This window comes from Pecten maximus, chromosome 1 (assembly GCF_902652985.1).
Source record: "Pecten maximus chromosome 1, xPecMax1.1, whole genome shotgun sequence".
Classification (NCBI taxonomy): Eukaryota; Metazoa; Mollusca; class Bivalvia; order Pectinida; family Pectinidae; genus Pecten; species Pecten maximus.
Genome location: NC_047015.1, coordinates 10,443,809 through 10,449,808, shown reverse-complemented (window position 1 = coordinate 10,449,808; position 6,000 = coordinate 10,443,809).

Below are 6,000 nucleotides of genomic sequence, written 5' to 3'. Positions count from 1 at the left end.
TGTCTGTGATAAATAAGCCACACATGGTGTTAGGATAATAACTTTATCTGTGATAAATAAGCCACACATGGTGTTAGGATAACATTGTCTGTGATAAATAAGCCACACATGGTGTTAGGATAACTTGTCTGTGATAAATAAGTCACACATGGTGTTAGGATAATAACTTTGTCTGTGATAAAAGTGTTAGGATAACCTTGTCTGTGATAAATAAGCCACACATGGTGTTAGGATAACCTTGTCTGTGATAAATAAGCCACACATGGTGTTAGGATAACCTTGTCTGTGATAAATAAGCTACACATGGTGTTAGGATAACCTTGTCTGTGATAAATAAGCCACACATGGTGTTAGGATAACCTTGTCTGTGATAAATAAGCTACACATGGTGTTAGGATAATAACTTTGTCTGTGATAGATAAGTCACACATGGTGTTAGGATAACCTTGTCTGTGATAAATAAGCCACACATGGTGTTAGGATAATAACATTGTCTGTGATAAATAAGCCACACATGGTGTTAGGATAATAACATTGTCTGTGATAAATAAGCCACACATGGTGTTAGGATAACCTTGTCTGTGATAAATAAGCCACACATGGTGCTAGGATAACCTTGTCTGTGATAAATAAGCCACACATGGTGTTAGGATAACTTGTCTGTGATAAATAAGTCACACATGGTGTTAGGATAATAACTTTGTCTGTGATAAAAGTGTTAGGATAACCTTGTCTGTGATAAATAAGCCACACATGGTGTTAGGATAACTTGTCTGTGATAAATAAGTCACACATGGTGTTAGGATAATAACCTTTTCTGTGATAAATAAGCCACACATGGTGTTAGGATAACCTTGTCTGTGATAAATAAGCCACACATGGTGTTAGGATAACCTTGTCTGTGATAAATAAGCTACACATGGTGTTAGGATAACCTTGTCTGTGATAAATAAGTCACACATGGTGTTAGGATAACCTTGTCTGTGATAAATAAGCCACACATGGTGTTAGGATAACCTTGTCTGTGATAAATAAGCCACACATGGTGTTAGGATAATAACTTTGTCTGTGATAAATAAGCCACACATGGTGTTAGGATAACCTTGTCTGTGATAAATAAGCCACACATGGTGTTAGGATAACCTTGTCTGTGATAAATAAGCCACACATGGTGTTAGGATAACCTTGTCTGTGATAAATAAGCCACACATGGTGTTAGGATAACCTTGTCTGTGATGTGTGAAACAGACATATCGACATCCAAACCGTAATTCTACCTAAAAATGGATAAAAATACGGTAAAATACGAACAAAATATACATATTGATAGAAACCATTGAAAAATAGCAAGGATGATCGGACCAGATGCTAAGTAAGCGTCATCTGTAAATCAGATTAAAACTCATTCATCAAGCCAAACGTGTATCAAATCACTTCAAATGCCGACATGTAAGCCACATCCTGTAATACATTAAATGTCTCGGGTACAGCCATACCTGTCACCATTACCTTCCCTTACGAGTAACGTTCATGGTAACGAAACTTTGGTACAAAGAGGCATGAATTCAGAATGATACTGTTTACATAAACAGGCCCGAGTTAGAATTCAGAATGATACTGTTTACATAAACAGGCCCGAGTTCGAATTCAGAATGATACTGTTTACACAAACAGGCCCGAGCTAGAATTCAGAATGATACTGTTTACACAAACAGGCCGGAGTTCGAATTCAGAATGATACTGTTTACACAAACAGGCCGGAGTTCGAATTCAGAATGATACTGTTTACACAAACAGGCCGGAGTTCGAATTCAGAATGATACTGTTTACACAAACAGGCCCGAGTTAGAATTCAGAATGATACTGTTTACAGTTGATAAAGTTGAAACAATTTGATAATTACATTTATTTCCTATGTCACGATTTGTCACGAATAATCGTGTGACCGGACAAAACAATAACCATAGGTTACGACTGTAGCACAGACTACTGTCTAATTGTTTATTACTTGTCGCCACAACACACATTGATATACATTTCACAATCACAATATACACCTATGATGTATTTATTGTTTGGAATAAATATAAACACTATTTTCTTTGATCTAAGAAGCGAAGTCAGAGCGTTTTAACAGCAATTTTCCAAGCTCCTTAAATTGATGCGGATACGGTTTCGGACGAGGTCCAGAAACAATAAAATGATGTTTGAAGCTTAGATTATTTATCTTTGCGAAATTTATTATCAGATTTTTATTCTAAATTCTACTAGCCCCCTTAGTATTAATCCCCGCTTCATCAGCTGCCAATATCGACATCACCACAGTCAGTCAAACATTGCGTGCTGTTGAGTCTGCATGCCTACCTGGCCAGTGAATAAATAAATAAAAAACAAAACACAACACACATTTTACTTTGTACTTAGCTTCTGATATCAAAACTACTACATCACGCGAACTAAGCATGCTCTAGATAGCTTGTGAATCAGGGTAGGCGTATTACCCGTATGTAACGCCGTACTCCAAACACATAGATAGGAGCTGCTTGTCGAGTTACCACTCGTGTAAGGGAGGAACACGGGAACATATACTATTTAGTCAGGGAGGAACACAGTGTCGGTAGTCAGGGAGGAACACAGTGTCGGTAGTCAGGGAGGAATACAGTGTCGGTAGTCAGGGAGGAACACAGTGTCGGTAGTCAGGGAGGAACACAGTGTCGGAGTGTCGGTAGTCAGGGAGGAACACAGTGTCGGTAGTCAGGGAGGAACACAGTGTTGGTAGTCAGGAAGGAACACAGTGTCGGTAGTCAGGGAGGAACACAGTGTCGGTAGTCAGGGAGGAACACAGTGTCGGTAGTCAGGGAGGAACACAGTGTCGGTAGTCAGGGAGGAACACAGTGTCGGTAGTCAGGGAGGAACACAGGGGTCGGTAGTCAGGGAGGAACACAGGGTCGGTAGTCAGGGAGGAACACAGGGTCGGTAGTCAGGGAGGAACACCGTGTCGGTAGTCAGGGAGGAACACATGTATCGGTAGTCAGGGAGGAACACGGGGTCGGTAGTCAGGGAGGAACACAGGGTCGGTAGTCAGGGAGGAACACAGTGTCGGTAGTCAGGGAGGAACACAGTGTTGGTAGTCAGGGAGGAACACAGTGTCGGTAGTCAGGGAGGAACACAGTGTTGGTAGTCAGGGAGGAACACAGTGTTGGTAGTCAGGGAGGAACACAGTATCGGTAGTCAGGGAGGAACACAGGGTCGGTAGTCAGGGAGGAACACAGGGTCGGCAGTCAGGGAGGAACACAGTGTCGGTAGTCAGGGAGGAACACAGTGTCGGAGTGTTGGTAGTCAGGGAGGAACACAGTGTCGGTAGTCAGGGAGGAACACAGGGTCGGTAGTCAGGGAAGACACAGGGTCGGTAGTCAGGGAGGAACACAGTGTCGGTAGTCAGGGAGGAACACCGTGTCGGTAGTCAGGGAGGAACACCGTGTCGGTAGTCAGGGAGGAACACAGTGTCGGTAGTCAGGGAGGAACACAGTGTCGGTAGTCAGGGAGGAACACGGGGTCGGTAGTCAGGGAGGAACACAGTGTCGGTAGTCAGTGAGGAACACGGAGTCGGTAGTCAGGGAGGAACACAGTGTTGGTAGTCAGGGAGGAACACAGTGTCGGTAGTCAGGGAGGAACACGGGGTCGGTAGTCAGGGAGGAACACAGTGTCGGTAGTCAGTGAGGAACACAGGGTCGGTAGTCAGGGAGGAACACAGTGTCGGTAGTCAGGGAGGAACACAGTGTCGGTAGTCAGGGAGGAACGCAGTGTCGGTAGTCAGTGAGGAACACAGTGTCGGAGTGTTGGTAGTTAGGGAGGAACACATGGTCGGTAGTCAGGGAGGAACACAGTGTCGGTAGTCAGGGAGGAACACAGGGTCGGTAGTCAGGGAGGAACACAGTGTCGGTAGTCAGGGAGGAGCACAGGGTCGGTAGTCAGGGAGGAACACAGGGTCGGTAGTCAGGGAGGAACACAGTATCGGTAGTCAGGGAGGAACACAGTGTCGGTAGTCAGGGAGGAACACCGTGTCGGTAGTCAAGGAGGAACACAGGGTCGGTAGTCAGGGAGGAACACAGTGTCGGAGTGTTGGTAGTTACGGAGGAACACATGGTCGGTAGTCAGGGAGGAACACATGGTCGGTAGTCAGGGAGGAACACCGTGTCGGTAGTCAGGGAGGAACACAGTGTCGGTAGTCAAGGAGGAACACAGGGTCGGTAGTCAGGGAGGAACACAGTGTCGGTAGTCAGGGAGGAACACAGGGTCGGTAGTCAGGGAGGAACACAGGGTCGGAGTGTCGGTTGTCAGGAAGGAACACCGTGTCGGAGTGTCGGTTGTCAGGAAGGAACACCGTGTCGGAGTGTCGGTTGTCAGGGAGGAACACCGTGTCCGAGTGTCGGTAGTCAGGGAGGAACACCGTGTCGGAGTGTCGGTAGTCAGGGAGGAACACAGTGTCGGAGTGTCGGTTGTCAGGGAGGAACACCGTGTCGATAGTCAGGGAGGAACATATTCATATTTAATTAGGGAAGGAGACTCCGAAGTCATAAAGGAACAGCCATGGCAGTTGAAAAGGCACATAAACTATTAAGACAGAGGGAGCTTAGTATTCAATCAAGGACACAGTATCCGTAATTAGTGAATTACACATTCTACATAATCAGTGAGGGACGCATAATATATAATCAGCGAGGGACACAGGATATATACTCCATGAGAGACACAGGATATATAATCAGTGAGGGGCACAGGATATATAATCAGTGAGGGGCACAGGATATATAATCAGTGAGGGACACAGGATATAAAATCAATGAGGGACACAGGATATATAATCAGTGAGGGACACAGGATATATAATCAGTGAGGGACACAGAATATATAATCAATGAGGGACACAGGATATAAAATCAGTGAGGGACACGGGATAGATAATCAGTGAGGGACACGGGATAGATAATCAGTGAGGGACACAGGATATATAATCAGTGAGGGACACAGAATATATAATCAATGAGGGACACAGAATATATAATCAATGAGGGACACAGGATATAAAATCAATGAGGGACACAGGATATAAAATCAATGAGGGACACAGGATATATAATCAGTGAGGGACACGGGATAGATAATCCATGAGAGACACAGGGTATATAATCAGTGAGGGACACGGGGTATATATATTCATTGTGCGACATAAGATATGTAATCATTGAGGGACAAGATATTAAATAATTGATGGACACAAGATGTAGTATCAGTAAGGGACACAAGTTATATAATTATTGAGGAACACAGGATACATAACGAGTCATGGACACATGATATATAATCAGTGAGGGAAAACCGAAATACTCAAAAAGAAGTCCACTAGTTATAACAACAAGGCTGAATGTCAATGTAACGAGAAGACACGTACGTGGCTCATGTCATCGGGGACAGACATCTTTCAGGCATTTAGGGAGGGACACAACCAGGTTATGATGAAGGGAATACTATATGTAGATAAATGGTGACCTCAACCAGGCGCATACACAGGAGACACGTGGAACCTAACGCACATTGTCATTTAATGGAAACTGAATATATTAAAGGATGATATAGGAATCAAATAATGAGTAACCAGAACATTAGTTTACATACAGTTTACTGCTTGTATCATTTTAAATCGATATGCCTGTACGTAATTGGGTTTGAGCTGGAACCCTTGTTCGAGCCCCTTCGGGGGTTTTCGGTTGCCATATAAAATACGAGCAGAGACCGACCCACGTGGTACCGTAATGCTGCTCGTTGACGCCCGGCTTCTCGCTAGGGACTGAGCTGGCTGGCCGGTATGAAAGGCCAATATTAATTTCGTGATTATTTGATGGCTACATACAATCTCTGCCAAGAGCAATAACCACCAAATAGTACACAGATTATATTGGTAGACAGAGCAGATTTAAGATTTTAGGCAGTTGTGGATGT